This window comes from Vipera ursinii (assembly GCF_947247035.1).
Source record: "Vipera ursinii genome assembly, chromosome: 5".
In the NCBI taxonomy this organism is placed as follows: domain Eukaryota; kingdom Metazoa; phylum Chordata; class Lepidosauria; order Squamata; family Viperidae; genus Vipera; species Vipera ursinii.
Genome location: NC_139518.1, coordinates 79,635,843 through 79,658,822, shown reverse-complemented (window position 1 = coordinate 79,658,822; position 22,980 = coordinate 79,635,843). Strand labels below are relative to the sequence as shown.

Genomic DNA, 22,980 nt, shown 5'->3' with positions numbered 1-22,980 from the left:
TATATGATGGCCACATGACCACAGAGGCGTCCTCGGACAAGCGCTGGCTCTTCGGCTTTGAAATGGAGATGAGCACCAGCCCCTAGAGTCGGAAACGACTAGCACGCATATGCGGGGGAACCTTTACCTTTACTTAGATTTAGCTAACAAATGGTTTACTTTCTATGTATAATTAAACAAATCTGTCTTAACTTCTCAATATAAATCAGACAGTTCAATCATAGCATGCCATCACTAGTCAGTCAACAAAAAAAATAAAAAAGCAATTAAAAGAAAGACTTAGGACCAACTAAAATTGAAAATCATAATAGCTGGATGCACACACCACGCAAATTCATGCTTTCTTTAACCAGGCACTACTGAATATAAATCACTTGATGTAAACCAAATAAACCATATTATGTTCAACTTAGCAGGCTGCATGACCTAAGCCAGGGGTAGGCAACCTTGGCTCTTTTATGACTCGTGGACTTCAACTCCCAGAATTCCTGAGCCAGCCAGGCTGAGGGAAAAGGGAGAGGTTTCCAAGCTGAGCCATGCTGGCTCAGGAATTCTGGGAGTTGAAGTCCACGAGTCATAAAAGAGCCAAGGTTGCCTACCCCTGACCTAAGCACATGGACAAAGTAGTTACTGTAGTTCAGGGGTGTCAAACTCAATTTCATTGAGGGCCGCATCAGCATTGCGGTTGCCCTCAAGGGGCCGGGTGGGTATGGCCAGGGTGGGCGTGGCCTACTGGGTGGGCGTGGCTAGAGTGCATATGGCCTACTGGGTGGGCATGGCCAGCTCTACATCGTTCGCATCAAGGGTGCCTATGGGGGCCCGGGCAGGAGTGGGACAGATCTGAGGGTCTCTGGTGGAAGGAGGGTCTCTGGGCCAGGGCCAAGGCAGTGGGGGCCGTTCCCTCACTGTTTCCAGGATGGCTTCGCGGGCCACATGAAACCACTTCGCGGGCCGGATCCGGCCCCCGGGCCTTGTGTTTGACATGTCTGCTGTAGTTAAAAGAAGGAGAAATTGCGAAACACAGGTAGTCTTCAACTTACAACAGTTCGTTTAGTGACTGTTCGAAGTTACAAAGGCACTGAAAAATGTGATTTATGATCATTTTCCACACTTATAACCGTTGCAGCCTCTCTCTATGGTCACGTTATCAAAATTCAGATCCTTGGCAACTGCTCATATTTATGACGGTTGCAAAGCTCTGGAGACATGTGATCTCGTTTTGCAACTTTATGACAACCAGATTCACTTAACAACCATGTTACTAAGTTAACAATTGCCGCGATTCACTTAACAACTGGGGCAAGAAAGGTCGTAAAATGGGGCAAAACCCACTTAAAAATAAGTCTCACTGAGCAACAGAAATTTTGGGCTCAATTTATGGTCGTCAGTCAAGGATTTACCTGCATTGTGAACTGAAAATATACCTGTCATGAAAATATCTGAGATGCAGAAAAAGCTATGCCGTTCAAAATTTTAATACAGGGCAAAGCTTCCAAAATTGTTGATAGGAAATAAACCATAAAATAAGAGAGCAGGAAACGGGAAAAAGTTAATGGAACCGGCTTTCTATTTCTCTTTGTCACAAACTTTCCTGGCTTTCATGGCTGAATTGATACAAAGCCTCAGGGTCCTGAAAAAACAAATATATATACAAAATGATGCTTGTGATAGATTAAAATTTTTAAAAGTATTATTTTTATTTTTCAGAAAAGGAGGCACATGTTTTTTAAGCAAGGGTTTGACCAGTCAGTCATGGACTATTTTAAAAAGCAGTTTCACTCAAAACATTTTATTCGTAGGCAGCATTTTTTCCCCCATAAGCCTCCACTGCTGTCCAATTTTTACTGCTTCATCAGGGATCCGACAATGCATTATGCATTTCTGGCCTCTTCAGAACAGCTAGTTGGCAGGCAGCGCTGCACTTTGTAAGATTATTTCCTAAGACTTCCAATAATATTAAAGTCCTTATTGGTTTCGAAGTCAACCCTGACAAACTACGTGAATGCAAGCTCAAACAAAAAAGAGCATCATCCGTTCAGATCAGAGTGACGAGATTTTAATTGGACAAATTACGGAGTCGGTTTTGTGGCATTACTGACCTCGGAAAAAGTTTTGTTGTATAACAGTTGTCACCGCTCATGAAGAAAGCCCTGCAAATGAAAGATTGCAATTAATCTTCCTGCTGCCAATTCCTGATTTCTCAATTATGGCTAAGCCACTTGTAGTGTTACATCTGAGGTTCCTGGACGGTTAATTGCAAGCCAAACTTTCCACAAGAATATATTCCTGGCTATCAAATTATGAAGGCTCAGCACTAGTAAAATTACTCAAAGCAAGCCAGGGGGAAATCTATCAATCCTAGCAAAATTCAGCTTACTAATGAAAAAGGAAAGAAGGAAAGCAGAGGAGTGTCAATGTTTCTTAACTGATGCTGCTGAATTATGTGCGCTAACAAAACGGACCCCTCTAAATGTAGACACCCCCAAGAAAAACGGCATTATCTATTAAAGAGGAGGACAACAAAAGGGAATTTCTTCCCATCTAGTAGACGTTAAACAATGTCGTCAAACCCCATACTCCTGCACTGCAGTTTCTACAAGCAACTTGATTGGTTCAGCCTCCCAGTCAAAAAATGTGGAAGCAGATCAAAGCAACTTCTGTGGCACTTTTCTCTTACAGCACATGGGAAATAAGGAAGGCCCTAATTCCCCACCACAATTTCAGAATCAAAGCTGGTGCATACGGATGAGCTAACCAATGAGCTGTTAGCGGATGGAGAAAGTAGAAAGAATGAGAGAAAATCTTTATATTCAGCTTCCTAAGACAGCAGAGATGCAGGAATAATTTCAAATGCAAGAAAGCTTCGTGTGCAGTAGTGGGATTCAGCCAGTTCGCACCACTTCGGCAGAACCGGTAGCTAATTCTTTGTTGCCCAGGCACAGAATGGACTTCTGGAAGTGGCTTCCACACAGAGAACCGGTTCTTCACATATTTGAATCCCACCACTGTTCGTGCGCCTATCTATCTATCTATCTATCTATCTATCTATCTATCTATCTGTCTGTCTGTCTGTCTGTCTGTCTGTCTGTCTATCTATCTATCTATCTATCTATCTATCTATCATCTATCTATCTATCTATCTATCTATCTATCTATCTATCTATCTATCTATCTATCATCTATCTATCTATCTAATTTCTACACTGCCCTTCTCCCAAAGGACTCAGGGAGGTGTACAGGGCAATACAATGCAACATACAAAAGTTAAAAAGAAAATTAAATTAATTGGCCCTAACAATAAATAGTTAAAATAAACTCAAACCCTTAGTCCAGGCCGGCCTGTTCAAACAACCAAGTCTTCAGATCACAGCGGAAAGAGCGAAGGTCGGGAGCCGTCTGGAGCTCAACAGGCAGCTTATTCCAAAGGGCTGGTGCGCCCACAGAGAACGCCCTCCCCCTGGGGGCCGCCAGCCGGCAATCCCTGACCGACGGCACCCCGAGGAGGCCCTCTCTGTGGGAGCGCACAGGACGAAGGGAAGTTGACGCCGGCAGCAGGTGCTCCCATAGGTAATCCGGACCCATGCCATTTAGGGCTTTATAGGTCATCACCAGCACCTTGAATCTCTTTTATATGTCAAGGAAAATAGGCCAGTCCCAGTTAGTAGTAGCCAGTGTTGGTCTCTGTTATTCAATTGTAGGGAAGGATGTATCTTTCAAATCTTATTGCTTTGCATTGTATCGTCCTTCAATATGCTCAATATAGCATTGTCTAGCTCGGGGGTTCCCAACCGGGGCTGCTTGCATCCCTGGGGGGTGTGAAACGATATTCCAGGGGGTGCGAAAACTTGGCTTTTTAAAATTATAGTGAATATACATAATTCGTTGCCGTTCTTTCAAACTTTTGTAAGGGGTGCAAGAATATATCAGAAGCGTTCTAGGGATGCGGGGTATAGAAAATGTTGGGAGCCGCTGGTCTAGCTGGTGGTATCACTTTCTTAGACAATGGAAGCTTACCCCAACTGGTTTTGTTGGAGCCGCACCATGGTTGCATAGCCTGATGATGTTCTGCGATCATACTTTTCTAATTCATGTGTTCCTTATGAGTTTGGATCTCTGCAATTTGTTGCTCCTTCATCTAACTCCAAGCTCAGTTCAGGAAACATAAGGTGAGACCCGCTATCTCTCTTCTTCTAAACATTTGAAGCCCTTGAGAATATAAACATAAGACAAGCCAGGTACCATGTTCCCACTCAAGCGGACTGGAACCACATCCAAAGTTGATAAGAGAGGGGGAAGAGCAATGCTCTGCCTTACATCCAAACAAAAAAATACAGGCTCCTAAAGGAATGAGGAATGTGAAAGATTCATTCTACATTTTTTGCAACTCCAAGTTTAGAAGAAACTCTTAACATTTATGGTATTCTTGGGGTAAGCATTACGAACAACACTTTGGATTTCTGATTAAAGCCATTTTTGCTTAAGACCAAAGCATGTGCAGTTCTTAGGACACAACACACAGTGGCTTGTTTTAATAAGATAGCAGGCACCACTCAAAAGCTGTAACTGATCTCTTAATCCGATGAACAATCTGCAGTCTTATTTCTGTTTACCCATTAAATTTAAGGTAGCATCGTGAAGCACAGAAATTTTAACCTCTTTTAAGATTCCTGATCAATGACAGATCATCTGGTGCAAAAATCTTTCAGCATAGGACAATTGTCAATTGAGGACTTCACTACCATCCTTGTGGTATAAATCTCAATTTGATTTCTGGAAGAAGATGCCCATTGCAAATGGGTCATTTCTTTGACCAAACTCAGGCTAATAAGAGTATCATATTATTTCCAACCTAGTGGGAATTCCATTCATCTGGGAACAGAAACTAAATTGGCTTAGTATGAAAGGGAAAACCTCATCTCTTGTCATAGAGGCCCTTGCTACTGTCACAGGCAATATACCAGTAGACCAGCCTTGTTGAGTCTCACATCTTTTCCATGTGCTGAATAACCACTGTCATGGAGAAGAGGGGCTCAACTTATTTTTCAATGCCCCTAAGGACAGGAAAAGCAGCAATGGGTGGAAGCTCATTAAAGAGGAGTCCAATCTGGAACTAAGGAGAAATTTCCTGACAGTAAGTACAATTAATCAATGGAGCATCTTGCCTCCAGGAGTTGTGGGTGCTCCACCACTGAAGTCTTCAAGAAAAGATTGGACAGCCATTTGTCCAGCCATTTGTCCAGGGGGCTGGAGGCTAAAACATATAGGGAACGGTTGCTGGAATTGGGTATGTGTAGTTTAATGAAGAGAAGGGTGAGGGGTGACATGATAGCAGTGTTCCAATATCTCAGGGGCTGCCACAAAGAAGAGGGAGTCAAGCTATTCTCCAAAGCACCTGAAAGCAGGACAAGAACCAACGGATGGAAACCAGTCAAGGAGAGAAGCAACCTAGAACTAAGGAGAAACTTCCTGACAGTTAGAACAATTAACCAGTGGAACAACCTGCCTCCAGAGGTGGTGAATGCTCCAACACTGGAGGTTTTTAAGAAGAGACTGGACAGCCATTTGCCTGAAATGGTATAAGGTTTCCTGCCTGAGCAGGGGGTTGGACTAGATGACCTCCAAGGTCCCTTCCAACTTTATTGTTGTTGTTGTTGTTGTTGTTGTTGTTGTTATTATTATTATTATTATGGTCTTCTGTCTTGGGCAGGGGGTTGGACTAGAAGTCTTCTAAGGTCTCTAAGGGACGCGGTGGCTCAGTGGGTTAGGACACTGAACTTGTCGATCGGAAGGTCGGCAGTTTGGCGGGTCGAATCCCGAGTGCCACGTAGCAGAGTGAGCGCCTGTTACTGGTCCCAGCTTCTGCCAACCTAGCAGTTCGAAAGCACGTAAAAATGCAAGTAGAAAAATAGGGACCACTACGGTGGGAAGGTAACAGCGTTCTGTGCGCCTTTGGCGTCTAGTCATGCCGGCCACATGACCACGGAGACGTCCTCGGACAAGCGCTGGCTCTTCGGCTTTGAAACGGAGATGAGCACCGGCCCCTAGAGTCGGAAACGACTAGCACGCATGTGCGGGGGAACCTTTACCTTTACCTTTAAGGTCTCTAAGATTCTATGATTCTTCTGATAAGACAATGGATATGTGGACTATTCTGGGATTTGTTAAGCGATTCTGAAAGCTTTGGGGGAGCAAAACTGGCATAGATTCGGCATCTAGATTCAACCATCTGAGGATTAAACAGAAGCCAAAATGTTTACTGTCTTCTCACCTAGGATAATTTATCATCTCAATCTGTCTGTTATGGCTTTGAGAGGACACTTATCCCTATAAATATTCTGTAAAAGAACAAGATAAATACTGGCTGCACTGTAGCTAAAATTATAAATGATTGACCTGGATTCTGAATTCTAGTGATAATTCTGGATATGATAGTTAAAATGCTGCAGATGTCAAACAACAAGTGTGTCTTAAATATGGGTCCATAATTCATTTTTCTGCAGGTGACATAATTGTCAGATGCAGTTATCATCATTCAAGACACGTGCATGGAGCAGTAACAAGGTAAATCATCATATCATCGGAAAGAGCATTACCATCATTGCTGACTGTACAAATTGACTCTTCTCAACTGAAATGTATTGGCTGCTGTCCACTGAACCTGGCTCATGATTTATTTTTCCATTTTGGAAACAGCTAGGGAGGCCTTTCCCACTAGCAACAACAACAACAAAAATATCCTTCAGACAAAATAATGCTCAGTGAGGTCCATCCTTAAAACCAGTTTTGTTTTCCATTTCAAGTTTCGTGTCAGTTACAAAAAGAATTTATTCTGTATCAATCCCTGAAATCCTTTACAGGTAGCCTTTGTTTAGCGACCACACTGGGAACCAACAATTCAGTCATTAAACAAAGCGGTCTCTAAGTGAATCCACAAATGTGCTTACAGATAGTCCTCGACTTACGATCCCACAATGGAGCCCAAAATTTCAGTTGTTCAGTGAGACTTTTATTAAGTGAATTTTACCCTGTTTTACGACATTTCTTGCCACAGTCGTTAAGTGAATCATTGCAGATATTAAGTAATAAGTTTGTACATCAGTAAGTGAACTGTTGTAAGTCGAGGACTACCTGTATTATTTTCGTTCAGGTTTCCTGTGTTTTTCAGACCTGAACAAAACTTTTCATACAGCATATTTACAGATTGCATGGGGCACCACAACGCATCATATCTGATAGAGGGGTGCAATTTACGTCGGCATTTTGGAAAGAATTTTTATCCCTTTTAGGAACCACCCAAGGACTGACATCTAGTCATCACCCTCAATTGAACGGTCAATGTGAAAAGTCTAACTCAGTACTTGAGCAATACTTAAGATGCTTTATTAATTTCCAGCAAACAAACTGGTCGGACCTACTGCCTTCGGCAGAAGTGGCATATAATAATGCAGTCCACTCCAGCACAGGTCACACTCCTTTTCAAGTAGCTACCGGTCAAAGTTTCAACCCCATGCCAGAACTAACCCCAAACGAACCAGTAATTCCCGAACTGAAGGAATGGATTGCTCAATTACAAAACATCTGGCCAATTGTTAGGAAAGCTTTAGATGAAGCTAGACAAGCATACAAGACACAGGCGGACAAAAAAAGAGTCGATCCCATACCATTCAGGGTGGGAGAGATGGTGTATTTATCCACAAAATACCTTAAATCACTACAACCCTGTAAAAAACTCAGACCAAAATATACTGGACCTTTTCCAATTAAAAGAATCATAAACCCAGTAAAAGTTGAATTAGGACTACCCAAAAATCTTAGACAAATACACCCAATTTTTCACTGCAGTTTACTAAAGAGAGAACAACAGTCACCCCTATGAACAAAAACCCCACTACCACCTCCCATCATGGTGGAAGGAGAACAACACTTTGAGGTGAAGGAAATCCTAGATTCCAGGAAACACCATGGAGCAATTCAGTATCTAGTAGCTTGGAAACACCCCCCCTCCTCAGAAAATGAGTGGGTCAATAAATATCATGTTAAAGCACCAAAGCTGCTTAAGAGGTTTCATACAGAATATCCGAACAAACCGGGCTAACATTTATATTTTATTTCCTCTACAGATGGACCTATCTTTATTTTAAGGGGAGCAGATTGTCAGAATCCATTTATATCCCATTCATAAATCCCTATCTGTATATTCCCAAATCTCACACCCCTCACTGGATTCTGCCACTCCCAAGGAGGAGAAGAGAAGATGTTAATTGGCCATCCCTATCCATTTGATGCAAGGGTGTTTTTTTCAGCCTGCCTGGAGGCCATCATCAAAGACCAGGGAAAGAACCTTTGAACTGAGAAGAACAAAGAAAGAGGGGGGGGAGAGATTCTGGTTTGTATCTCCGATTAGAATCTGAAAGGGAGGAAGGAAATGTCGTAAAGGCATGGAAGATCCCTCTTCCCTTGGAAGATTTTAACACCTGAATCTTAATTGATCCAGGACTGACCAAATGGACTGAGGGGAGGGGGTTTCACTCGGGGACACTTTAAAAGTATCAATCTGTAACACAGTTTTCATATCCTGTCTAGTTATCCACTGACAACCATGTTTTAGTAAAAGCTCCTGCTTGGACAATCCTGTCTCCAAGAGTTCTTCTTTCCTAAGATGTGGATTGGGGTGGGTCCTGACAGCAAGGATTGTAAATTTACATGTTCATCACTTCTGTAACTGCAAACAGTCACTAAAGGAAAATTACCCGCATTTCTGTGTGGCAAAACTGAATCAAGATACCGCTGCCAGTGCAACTAACTTGTTTCTTTAAAAAAGGAGGTTAATTCATGATTATTTATTAGAAAGATTCCGCTCACAAATTCTACTACAGTATTTAAAAAGCTACTAATACATGGAACCATTTTAGCTCAAAATACAATTAGACTGTAAAGGAGTAGAGCTGTAACAATAAGAGAAAAGAGTAAAATATACAGGTAGTCCTTGACTTACAACAGTTCATTTACTGTCTGTTCGAAGTTACAACGGCACTGAAAAAAGTGAGTTATGACTGTTTTTCACACTTATGACCATTACAGCACCATGGTCACGTGATTTACACTCAGATGCTTGGCAACTGGTTCACATTTATGACGGCTGCAGTGTCCTGGGGTTATGTGACCCCCTTTTGTGACCTTCTGACAAGCAAAGTCAATAGGGAAGCCAGATTCACTTAACAACCATTTTTACTAATTTAACAACTGCAGTGATTCACTTAGCAAATGTGGCAAGAAAAGTCGTAAAATGGGGCAAAATTCATTTAACAAATGTCTCACTTAGCAACAGAGAACTGGGGCTCAATTGTGTTCGTACGTCAAGGGCTACCTGTATCTAAAGCAACATTTGAATGGATAGATCTCTGCTTGAACATTTTGAGGTTTACACACCTCTAAAAACAACAATGCCTTTGTCACACATTCTTTATCCTATACACACAACTCAGCATTTATTTATAATTTCATGACAATTCCAGTACATCTAAAATGCAACTATTGATTGGGAAAGTAATTAATATACCAAGTCCATTGTGCCATTTTATGCCTAAGCCAGACAAATAATAAAATCCTGATAGTCCATCTAAAGGTAAAGGTAAAGGCTCCCCCTCACATGCATGCTAGTCGTTTCCGACTCTAGGGGCCGGTGCTCATCTCCGTTTCAAAGCTGAAGAGCCAGCGCTTGTCCGAGGACGTCTCCGTGGTCATGTGGCCGTCATGACTAGACGCCAAAGGTGCACGGAACGCTGTTACCTTCCCACAGTAGTGGTCCCTATTTTTCTACTTGCATTTTTACGTGCTTTCGAACTGCTAGGTTGGCAGAAGCTGGGACGAGTAACAGGCGCTCACTCTGTTATGCGGCACTCAGGATTCGACCCGCCAAACTGCCAACCTTCCGATCGACAAGCTCAGCATCCTAACCCACTGAGCCACCGCATCCCTTATAGTCCATCTACTTTAGGGGTCTTCAAACTCGGCCCTTTTATGACTCATGGACTTCAACTCCCAGAATTCTTCAGCCAAGCACATTGTCTGAGGAATTCTGGGAGTTGAAGTCCATGAGTCATAAAAGGGCCAAGTTTGAAGACCCTTGATATTCTACTTATTCAGAAAATGATTATTTACACCTCCTGTAGGCATCTGAGTACTAGACAGAAAATTAAAACCATAATCAATGCAGTAGTAACCATGCTTAATTTCCCACAATGCCTGAGACATAAAAGGACCTTCTAAAAAACATTCTGGGGGAAAATAAGATAAGGGTAGCCATAGCAGCTTTTCCCAGTATTTTTATTACTAGCATCAGGCTTTCAAAGTATATGTGTGTATTCATACATAAAATTATTGATACTGATCTAAGTCTTCACATCTACCCAAATATATACAAATATGCACCCCTGACTTTCCAGTGACATCCTCACAGACAGTATTTCTCAACTGTGACAAATTCAAGACGTGCGGACTTCAACTCCCAGAATTCCTCAGTCAGCACACTGGAGATTCTAGAAGTCTACACATCTTGAAGTTGTCAGGATTGAAAAACACTGTCCTTGACCCTGTGACTAGCAATGTGCCTACTATTTGTATTTTTAGTTTTTAACATAACATTTCTTTGCTAACTTTAGAACTCAGATTTATTTCACAACTGAAGGCTTTATTATTTGTATGCTTGTGTTTATTGTCAATTTGCACTACATGGTTTGTTAATATTTGTGTGTCATCAAAAAACAAAACAGATCTTGGTAATTTTGTTTGTATAGCTTAGCTATTTTTGCCGCCTCTGGGCACCAATAAAACTTATGACCCAACATGCTATTTACTGTAGATAGAAAGGCATGCAAGCATCCAGAAGTGTCATATTGGCTTGTTGCTATGGCCTTCCATCAACATTGTTGGAAGGCATAGTTTGCAATATTCTAGCCCTTAAAATGCTTCTGTTCTGGTGGTCAAGTGAAGCTGACCACTACACAGTAGCATTTCACAGTCTGTGGTGCAGTGAAATTCTTAAGACAGAAAAAACAGGGCTGAACAATCTGCCTGCAACACTTTAAAAATCAATCTTCTTTCCTGGGACCAAAAAAAATATATGAAGGGCAACCACATGATCCCAGCAAAAGATAAAGCTATGTTAAAGGGTTATAAACGTTACATTTACATGCCTGCATTTATTTATTTAAAGAATTTATATGGCCGCCTATCTCATTTCATGATCCTAGGCAGCTCACACCACCAAATAAAAAAACAAGAATAAAAATAAACCCTTCTCACTAGGCACTAGATCAGGGGTAGGCAACCTTGGCTCTTTTATGACTTGTGGACGTCAATACCCAGAATTCCTGAACCAGCCATGCTGACTCAGGAATTCTGGGAATTGTAGTCCACAAGTCATAAAAGAGCCAAGGTTGCCTACCCCTGCACTAGATCAACCATGCTATTAGCCTCTTCACTCAACCTCCATCCTAGCCCTATGCTTGGATGGCAAGTCAAATCTTCATGGACTTCCAGAAGCCTAAAACCCTTTGAAACACAGAGTGGGAAGCTACTCTAAAGAATGGGGTAGCTACAGTGAAAGTGTACCTCTAAGGTCCTATCAGATGGGGGAGGGGACTTGGAATCACCCCACCTATATAAGAGAACAACAGAGTTGGAAGGGAGCTTGGACGTTTCTAGCCCAACCCCCTGCTAAAGCAGAAAGCACCATACCATTTCAGAGAAATGGTTGTCCAATCTTTTCTCAAAACACTCCAGTGTTGGCGCACCCACAACTTCTGCAGGCAAGCCGTTCCAATGAATAATTGTTCTAACTATCAGGAAATTTCTCTTTGGTTCAATGGTTCTCTCCTTGATTAGTTTCCACTGCTTCTTGTCCTACTTTCAGGTGCTTTGGACAAGAGGAGAATAGGTTGACCCCTTGTTCTTTGTGGCAGCCCCTCCAATATTGGAACAGTGCTTTCATGTCACCCCTAATCCTTCTTTTCATTAAACTAGGCGTATCCAATTTCTGCAACCGTTCTTCATATGTTTTAGCCTCCAGTCATCTTAATCATCTTCGCTGCTCTTCTTTGCACTCTTTTTTATGATCCCGCTATGTGACCTAATGGGATGGGTAGGTACCTCGGAGAGAGATGGTCCCACAAATAATCTCAATCTCAGTTGTGAAAGAAGCCAGCAAGGAAGTTAAAAAATCATTGTTTTTCTCTTATTAAAGCAAGGTAATAGGATTTCCAATAAAATGGTTATATTCTGCATAAAGTGCACAATAAGGAGAATAGCTTGACCCCTTGTTCTTTGTGGCAGACCCTCCAATATTGGAACACTGCTTTCATGTCACCCCCTAACCCTTCTTTTCATTAAACTAGGCGTATCCAATTTCTGCAACCGTTCTTCATATGTTTTAGCCTCCAGTCATCTTAATCATCTTCGCTGCTCTTCTTTGCACTCTTTTATGATCCCGCTATGTGACCTAATGGGATGGGTAGGTACCTCGGAGAGAGATGGTCCCACAAATAATCTCAATCTCAGTTGTGAAGGAAGCCAGCAAGGAAGTTAAAAAAAATCATTGTTTTTCTCTTATTAAAGCAAGGTAATAGGATTTCCAATAAAATGGTCATATTCTGCATAAAGTGCACAATAAGGAGAATAGGTTGACCCCTTGTTCTTTGTGGCAGCCCCTCCAATATTGGAACACTGCTTTCATGTCACCCCCAATCCTTCTTTTCATTAAACTAGGCGTATCCAATTTCTGCAACCGTTCTTCATATGTTTTAGCCTCCAGTCATCTTAATCATCTTCGCTGCTCTTCTTTGCACTCTTTTATGATCCCGCTATGTGACCTAATGGGATGGGTAGGTACCTCGGAGAGAGATGGTCCCACAAATAATCTCAATCTCAGTTGTGAAGGAAGGAAGTTAAAAAAACATTGTTTTTCTCTTATTAAAGCAAGGTAATCGGATTTCCAATAAAATGGTTATATTCTGCATAAAGTGCACAATAAGGAGACCGCATCTGATTTAGTGCAAAATAATTGGGTGGTTTAGCAGTCAACTGATACAAGTCTCTTTAATTCTACAGAGCTTTATGCTAAAATACGTTTTGTTCCCCTTTATGCTACTGTCTTAACAAATACCAAAACAATTAACATAATTGTTTTGGTTTAACACAGTTATTCCCAATCAGGATACAGCAACCATTTATTTAGTGGTCGTTTGAAGTTACAACAGCACGGAAAAAAGATGAGTTACAACTGTTTTTCACACTTATGACTGTTGCAGCATCCCCAGGGTCACATGATCAAATTTTAGATGCTGGTCAATGGGCATGTACTTATGACCCTTGCAATGTCCCAGGGTCATGGGATCGCACGTCATGCGTGGCAACAGACATTTTGGACTCAATTATGGTCATACGTGGCAAAAAGATTGCCCAGAGGTGCCATGAAAGTTTTTCCTTAAACTCTTCTAACTAGATCTTATCTGTCATCACTGGAGAACTTCCCCACAGCTTCCAAAAGAAGAAAAAGTCTTCCACCTGGAGAGGGAAAAGTTATGGAGGATCTCTCCTCAGGAAGATCTTGCCTAAAGCAAGAAGGTTTATATTCCCTGCCTAGATAGCAGCTCTAAACCCGGTGAAGGCCAGATGGCATTATAAACATAACCACTGAAAACTAGTATTGAAAAACCCTTTTGTTGAAGCAACATAAAACCAATCCCATCTTAGTCTCACAGAAAAGGGGGAATTAGTAAACATATGCAACACAAATTGTAATTACAGCATACGGAAGAGACTGTTGTTAAATTCTGGATGTGTTGTGATTCAGGGTCAGCCTGTGGGTTCGGCAGTTGGGTCGGACGACTCAGAGGAGGAGGGGGGGTGTTGAAGAGCTTGCTGAGGGGATTGGACAGCTTGATGAGAGCCCCCAGCAAGGCCCCTCTCATCTGGTCACGATGCAGACCCAGCTGTGTGAGCCTGACAGTGTGGATGAAGATGACCCACAGCTGGCCCTGTTCAAGGACGCCCGACGCAGGAGGCAGTCAGTCAGGAGTAAACAGAGGGAGGCAATGGGGCACCTCGGAAGGAGGCACAGAGAGGCCACGCCCTGAACTGTATTTAAGGGGAATGTGTGGGAGGGCTGGCTTGCTGAAGGCAACCGCTTGGATTGTTCCTGCTTCTTAGCTCGTGTTTTATGGTTGGTGTCTTGTCTTGCTCTGTTTTATGTGAATAAATTTGGCAGGCGTAATTCCAGCCTCTTGCCGTTTGTAGAGGGGTTGTCCCTGCCTTTTCTGCAGGGCCGGTAGCAGGCTGGTACAGAACAGGATGTACTGTAAGTGAAGAATGAATACCCTCTGTTAAAAAAAGGGAGGAACTGGCAATCCTCATGCAGTTTTCACCTATGCAAGCAAGGATGGTATAACTGTTGCAAAAAGGGAGGTTGGTCCCATGTTGTAGGATGCTGTGATACAAGATCGCTTTTCTACAGTTAATACTGCTAGTACACAGAAATAATTATGAGAAATGCACATTCAGAATATTTATGAGAAACGCACATTAATCTACCATTGGGATTAAAATTGGTGGTGGGAATATCGACAATCTGGAGTGGCTAATCCTGAGAGCCAAAGTTGAAAGTGAAAAAATTGGACTGCACCTTAACATCAAGAAAACAAAGATAATGACCATTACAGAGAACACACAGGTCAGGGTGCAGATCAACAACGAGACCATCTTAACAGTAAAGGAATTCATCTTTCCTGGGCTCTAAAATTGATCAAAGTGGTCACTGCAGCCCTGAGATCAGAAGGTGTACAGCATTTGGAAGAATTGCAATGTCTGGCATGAGTAACATCTGGGAGAATAAAGACTACACTAGACTAGACTAGAATATCTTTATTGTCACTGTGTAACTCACAACGAAATCAAGTGCTGTCCACAGCGCACACTACACACAAGTATAAACCACAAATAAGAACATGCATTATATACACACATCCTTCACATTCTATTCACTATTGTGCTGCCCCTAATATTGCACTTCAGTGTTGCACTATATACTGTGGTATTTAATATAATTACAACTCGGGGGGGGGGACAATTTTTCAGCCTGTTTGTCTTTGTTTTAATTATCCTTTATAGTCTGCCAGATGGTAATAGTCCGAGATGAGATAAGCCTCACAATCAAATGCAATTAGTTGACACAATAATTTTTCCAATTGCTACATATGACTATGAAACATGGAATCTGAAAAAGTCAGATAAAGGAAGGATGGATGATGCCTTTGAACTGTGCTGCTGGAGGCGATTATTACGTACCCCATGGACTGCAAAAATAACAAACAAAGAAGTTCTAGAGACCAAACCTCACCAAAAATATCACTTTGAAGCCAAGTGATAAACAGAGGCATAGAATCAAGATCACACAAAGTATTACTATCGCTTTATAAAGCCCTAGTCAGGCCACACCTCGAATACTGCAGCCAATTTTGGTCACCGTATCACAAAAAAGATGTTGAGAGTTTTGAAAAAAAATCAGAGAAGAGCAACTAAGATAATTAAAGGCCTGGAGACTAAAACATATGAGGACATACGCAGGACTTGGGTTTGGCTAATCCAGGGGTAGGCAACCTTGGCTCTTTTATGACTTGTGGACTTCAACTCCCAGAATTCCTGAGCCAGCCATGCTGAGGAGAAATGGAGAGGTTTCCATAATGAGCCATGCTGGCTCAGGAATTCTGGGAGTTGAAGTCCACGAGCCATAAAAGAGCCAAGGTTGCCTACCCCTGGGCTAGTCTAAAGAAAAGAAGAAATAGGGGAGACATGATAGTAGTATTCCACTATCTGAGGGGCTGCCACAAGGAAGAGGGGGTCAGGTTGTTCAACAGAGCACCAGACGGAAGGACGAGAAACAATGGTTGGAAACTGATCAGAGAGAGAAGCAACCTGGAATTAAGGAGAAACTTCCTGACAGTGAGGACAATCAACCAGTGGAACAGCTTACTCTCAGAAATGGTGGGCGCTCCATCTCTGGAAATTTTTAAGAAGAGACTGAACAAACACCTGTCTGAGATGATATAGGTTCTCCTACTTGAGCAGGGGACTGGACTAGAAGACCTCCAAGGTCCCTTCCAGCTCCATTCCATTCCATTCTATTCTATGATCGCCAAACAGGCTGTCATACTTTGGTCATGTCATGAGAGAAAGGTCAATCATGCTGGAAAAGGAGAAAGGGAAGCAGAAAAAGGAGAAGGGGCCGCCCTAGTACCTGCTGGATGGACATTATAAAGGACAACACAGGGATGAGTATGGCAGATCTGAAGGAGGCAGTGAGAGACCAAGGGACATGGAGAGTGCTGATTCAAAGAGTGGCCAAGGGTCAAACATGACTGAATGGCTGACAATGATGACTATTTCTATACAACTATTTCTATAATCTGGAACACATTTACTTACTTCCATTTTCCATCTAGAACATGCCATAAAATCCATTGTCTAAGTCTACAGCCAGGTTCTGGATGCAACCCTGCTCCACTAAGTCAAGGCTTAACTGCAGCTTATTGAATAACCCTTAGCTGACTGAAGTCACTCAAAACACTGGGCAAGCCAAAACAAAGCACATTATGGCTTAACAGAATGTATGCATGACATCAGTGAGAATATTTGCATGACATGCTCAGCCACATCTGGTGTTAACTCTTTAAGTAAGGTATTTATTCATAATATTTATCTGCCTGTCCAACTTAAAACAGTTTGACTCTGGGCAACGTACAAGAAAAAAAACATCCACTACAAATGCAACATAAAGAGAACAAAATGCAATGAAAGAGAATACAACCCAATTAAAACAGTAAATTTGTAACCAGATTAAAATATATTGTGTAACTCATCCAGGTGGGTCTTCACTCAACCTGATCCAAAGGTCTGGGAAAGAAGCATAACTATCTGTGCCATTATGGTCTGGACCAACCGAAGCTTCTGGATGGTCTTCAAGGGCAGCTCCATATAGAATGCATTCCAATACAGGTAATACTTGGTTAACTATGGTAATTGGGACCAGAATTACCCAAGGGACTGGTTTCTACCTGCCAATTCAATTTTGTAGGTTAGGCATCCTATGGATTTCATCACATAAGGAATGTCAGCTAGCAGGGACTAGATGTGCCTGTTCTGTACCAGCCTGCTACCGGCCCTGCAGAAAAAGCAGGGACAACCCCTTTACAAACGGCAAGAGGCTGGAATAAAGCCTGCCAAATTTATTAACATAAAACAGAGCAAAACAAGACACCAACCATGAAACAGGAGCTATGAAACAGGAATTACTCAAGCGGTTGCCTTCAGCAAACCAGCCCTCCCACACATTCCCCTTATATACAGTTCAGGGCGTGGCTTCTCTCTGCCTCCTTCCGAGGTGCCCCATTGCCTTCCTCTGTTTAATCCTGATTGACTGCCTCCTGTGTCAGGCGTCCTTGAACAGGACCAGCTGTGGGTCATCTTCATCCACGCTGTCAGGCTCACACAGCTGGGTCTCCGTCGTGACCAGGTGGGAGGGGCCTGGCTGAGGGCTCTCATCAGCAAGCTCTCCAATCCCCTCAGCAAGCTCTTCAACACCCCCCTCCTCCTCCTCTGAGTCGTCCGACCCAACTGCCGAACCCACAGGCTGACCCTGAATCACAACAGTGCCTTCTCTACTATAGCCCCTGTCCAATGGAACATTCTCCCCTGAGAGTAGCATGACTCAACCTTGTTGGCCTTTCATAAGGCCTTGGAAACCTTGATTTGTGCCCAAGCCTGGGGCTGAGTGTGGGAAGGGCCCCTTTTCCTGGCTATATAGGTATCTATGATAACATTTTTTTCATGGCGATCATATACAGTATATTAATTTTTGTACTATACTATAACTGCATTTGTTTTATGATTGTTTCCCTCCCAGAGTCACTTTTTTGAGATAGGTGTCTATTTGTTATTGATATTGTTGTTCAGTCGCTAAGTCGTGTCCAACTCTTCGCAACCTCACGGACCACAGCGTGTCAGGCCCAGTGTATTGATGACACTATCTAACCATGGGGCCTATAGAAACTGAGTTAATAATTTCCCATCACTAAGTGGTGTGGTCATACAGTGCAACATCATGTCATTACATTGTTTAGTGATGGCAATCCTGACTCTCCCAGTTCCCATTGTTAACCAAATCCCACCCGGTCATTAGGTGAAGAGTCCTCCCAATTCATGCTCTCCCTGGCTTGGTCCCTCCTAGCCCCAAGTCTCAGTAAGCTAAGGATCTGCCTCCTCTTCAACTCCCACTAGAAACCCCCCACACACAACTGTACCCTTTGAGCTCCCCTGCACTCCAATGGCTGTGCTGCCCTGCTGGCTCTGTTACCTATAGTTGATCTTTCAATCAATCAATCAATCAATCAATTAATCAATCAGAATAGAGCTGGAAGGGACCTTGGAGTCCAACCTTCTGCTCAAGCAGGAAACCCTATACCAGGGGTAGGCAACCTCGGCTCTTTTATGACTTGTGGACTTCAACTCCCAGAATTCCTGAGTCAGCATAGCTGACTCAGGAATTCTGGGAGTTGAAGTCCATAAGTCATAAAAGAGCCGAGGTTGCCTACCCCTGCCCTATACCATTTCAGACAGGTGGCTGTCCAGTCTTCCTTAAAAACCTGGAAAAATTAAAAACTTGAAAAAAAATAAAAAAACTTTTCTTAAAAAAACGTCTTTCTGCTCCTTTCACTGCTAACGTGTTGTGTCTGGCCTGGCCCTTTTGCAAGGCAGTTGCTGGCTGAGCCAGCAGACCTTCTTCCTCCCAGCCTAGGAACAGAAAAAAATTGGCACATAAGATGAAGTTGCGCAGAATTCCCCCTTCTAGCATCCGCTCTTCTGGCATCTGCTGTGGGTCCAGGAGGGCCCACAAATTGCTGAATTGAAACATGGGCCTGCAACCCTACTCAAGGGTGAAGTCTCTCCAGTTTCAGGATCTATGGGGCCAAATTTCATGGGCACATCATCCTCTTTGTTTGAACAGTCAGGGGCAGAAATATATAACTGAGCATCATCACCGTATTAATGATACCATACCCTGTGCCAAAACATCACCTTTTCCACAAGTTTCATGTATACACTGAAAAGGTGAGGGGAAAGCTCTGAGACACTCACAAAGCAGAGGAGTAGAATTATTTCCCGTGGGGCCAGCTTCAGACAACAGAGCTAACCAGTTTGTCACAAAGTGTTAACAGAGTAATTAATAATATCCAAAATAGATGTTGACCCATCTTCTCAAAAGACACGGGCTTCCTTCTCCCACATCATAAATACAGGAGAAAAACAAAGAAAAAGTTAACAGCATTGAAGTATCTATATTTAGAGTTCATATTTGAAAGCAAAATCCTGGTCAGAGCATCTTAAATGAATGCCACCATAAAACTTACTAACTGGAGCCGAACCTGTTTCTGATGTTCCCTTCCAGTCCTGACTGCTGCTAAAGAGATTTGACAAATCGTTGTGAGGATAACTTTGTAAGCCACAATAAGGTCTTTAAAAAACTAGAATAGGTTGCCATATAAATATAAATACATAAAATATGGAATTTATGCTCTTGAATATTTACCGTACAGTTTTAGAGCTCACACTAGTACATTATTAAAACGTTCTCTTTCTCTACTGCAGACATGTCAAACACAAGGCCCGGGGGCCAGATCCGGCCTGCGAAGTGGTTTCACGTGGCCCGCAAAGCCATCCTGGAAAGGGAACGGCCCCCACTGCCTTGGCCCTGGCCCAGAGACCCTCCTTCTGCCAGAGACCCTCAGATCTGTCCCAATCCTGCCCAGGCCCCCATAGGCACCCTTGATGCGAACGATGTAGAGCTGGCCATGCCCACCCAGTAGGCCATACGCACTCTAGCCACGCCCACCCAGTAGGCCACGCCCACCCTGGCCACACCCACCCGGCTCCCTGAGGGCAACCGCAATGCTGATGCGGCCCTCAATGAAATTGAGTTTGACACCCCTGGTCTACTGTAATGGGGGTTTAGCCATTGTGGAGTTAATTGTATCACCATTCAGCTATAAGGTCATAGCACAAGTTCACATTAAGTCAAAATTAAATAAACTATGTAATAGCATTCTATGTTTTGCAGGCAGATTTGTTCAATGAATTGCATTTTAAACATACTATGCTCTAATGTTGATGTGTTAATCACACTAGGTCATCTTGTCAGAATATGTATTAGTTTTACTGATGTAGTATGTGATTCAGTTGGAAATTCTCAGTAACAACCATACAATATCCTTTCATCCCTCTTTGCCATATTACTGAAATTCTAAATGGACCGAGATTTTGGAAAGAAAAGATCATTAATCAAAAGTTCTGAGAATGTTGCAGTAATTAAAAACTACTATTTGGGGAAAAAGAAGGGAACCGGATTCACTTAATGACGGTGACAAAAATGAGTTGTAAATTAGGCCATGGCTCACTTAACAACCGCATTGCTTAAAGACAGAATTTCCAGTCCCAATTGTGATTGCAAGTCAAGGACTACCTGACATGGAGTTGATGATTATGAAATAAATAAAATGGGACTAGGCTCCAGTCTCATCATTTCATAATAATCAGCTTCACCTCAGGTAGTCCTTGACTCTAACTTTAAGCATTTTTCTAAATTTAAGCATCCCACAGAAACAGCTAATTGGCTTGTGCAAGATATCTGGAGAGATTATGGAAAGATTGCTGAAAATACCCTTAGGGTTTCTAGGCAAAGACAGGCCATTAGAGAGCAAGAAAATGTTGTCTTCTGGGTCAAGATATATCTGAAGTTTGACAAGTGCAATGTTATGAAACCGCCTAACTTTCAAATCTTTAGTACAACTGGCAAAGAGTTGCCATGGCTTTCTTAAAGGTATTCTGCTGAGCAGTGCTTTTTTTGTAAAAGAAAAAGGTGCCGGAACTCACACATGTCATACAACCCACCTTGCCTATCCTACAAGGTTCCATCCAAAAAAGGTGCCGGGACTCCGTTCTGAGCGTTCTATGACAAAAAAAGCCCTGCTGCTGAGGTATGCCACACATTTTGTATCATCTCCAGTTAAGATCATATCAGTGGATCCAGGCAGATACTGTACAGATGGGTTACAAAGATGACAGACAGTCTTTCTTCTGAAATAGGTATAGTATTAGATTAGGAACAATTATTTAACTTTTATTTTTTATTTGGTGCCTTCAAGTCAGTGCTGACTCCTACAACTGCATTCAGGACACCCGTTGCTTACAAATACACCAATGTTTACCCCACACTATCTATTTACTTCCCATGCTAATTCTACATTCATACTGGAGTCTGCTTCACAAACATTCTATCTAAGAGGATACACATCAAACACCGGAGTCCTGGGAATGGAGGCAAAAGAGGAACTTGCGCTGGATGTAATGGGAACACGGTTTTGGGAGGGGGAGAGGGGCAGGAGGGGAAACTTACAGGTGAACGAGGCAGAAGAGTTACAAAAGAAGGAACTGGGCTTAAAAAAAAATAACATGTAAGCAGAGCGCAGGAATAGGACCGCTGTAAAGGAAGAACCCAGCTTTGTACCGTCTGGCAGAACACCCAAAAAAGAGACTATTAGACTATCAAGGTTGACTCAGCCTTCCATCCTTCCGAGGTAGGTAAAATGAGGACCCAGATTGTTGGGGGCAATTAAGCTGACTTTGTAATAATGCCGCTTGGGGGTGGGTGGGGGCGAAAGCCCTAATAAGCAGGCATATACATAGAATGAAGGCTATTGCCAGGGCTTTTTTTCTCATAGAACGCTCAGAACGGAGTTCCGGCACCTTTTTTTGGATGGAACCTTGTAGGGTAGGCAAGGTGGGTTGTATGACATGGGTGAGTTCTGGCACCTTTTTTCTTTTACCAAAAAAAAGCACTGGCTATCGCTAAGCACATTGATTTGGGCTCCTTAGATTGTAAGCCGCCCTGAGTCTTCGGAGAAGGGCGGGATATAAATAGGATGAAAATAAAATAAAATATTAGGGCTTGGCGTATCCTAGAGCAGCGTTTCCCAACCTTAGGAACTTGAAGATGCGTGGACTTCAACTCCCAGAATTCCCCAGCCAGCATAGCTGGCTGGGGAATTCTGGGAGTTGAAGTCCACGCATCTTCAAGTTCCTAAGGTTGGGAAACGCTGTCCTAGAGTGGGGATAGCAAGAAGGGGATTGAGAAGGCAGCTTTCCGAGCCCTGGAGCTAGGCAAGAAGAGACCCTCGCCCCGTTGGTCCTCCTCCTCCTCCTCCTCCTCCTCCTCCTCCTCCTCCTCCTCCTCCTGCCATGGGCTTTGCAGAGTTGACTTCCAACCCGGCTGGAGACTCGGCCCCGCTCCCCTTTTCGTCTATCCCAGGGGTATAGGCAACCTCGGCTCTTTTATGACTCGTGGACTTCAACTCCCAGAATTCCTGAGTCAGCTATGCTGACTCAGGAATTCTGGGAGTTGAAGTCCACGAGTCATAAAAGAGCCGAGGTTGCTAACCCCTGGACTATCCGTCATTGGGAATCCTCCCCCCTTCCAAGTCTTACCTGTCGGCTCTCCCTCGGGGGTCGTATGCACCTCCCGCCCCAGAGATCCGGAGAGAGCGAGACCAACGCCGGGCCGCGGGGGGAGACAGCCAGGAAATGGTGCGCCGAGCCGGGCAAGGCGAAATGCGGAGCCCAGCCTTTGACTCCGCCCTCTCTGGGCCCGGCCCGCCTCCTCCTCCTCCTGTCATCTAACGCAGCGTGCCTACGTCACGGGAGCGCTTTCCCCGCCTCCTGGAAGGGTTTCCCTTTTGCTTAAGTCAGGGGTAGGCAACCTTGGCTCTTTTATGACTGGTGGACTTCAACTCCCAGAATTCCTGAGCCAGCACGGCTCAGTTTGGAAACCTCTCCCTTTCCCCTCAGCCTGGCTGGCTCAGGAATTCTGGGAGTTGA

At 43.2% G+C, this 22,980-nt stretch overlaps 1 protein-coding gene across 1 annotated transcript in view; it reads right to left on the bottom strand.

Annotated features, from left to right (window-relative positions):
• Positions 1 to 22,734, bottom strand: part of MICU1 (mitochondrial calcium uptake 1) — a 175,706-nt gene extending 152,972 nt beyond the window's left edge. Inside the window, exon 1 of the mRNA XM_083364802.1 lies at positions 22,591 to 22,734. The gene's annotated coding sequence lies outside the window, so the exon portion shown is untranslated. The remainder of the gene's footprint in view (positions 1 to 22,590) is intronic.
• Positions 22,735 to 22,980: the final 246 nt, after the last annotated feature.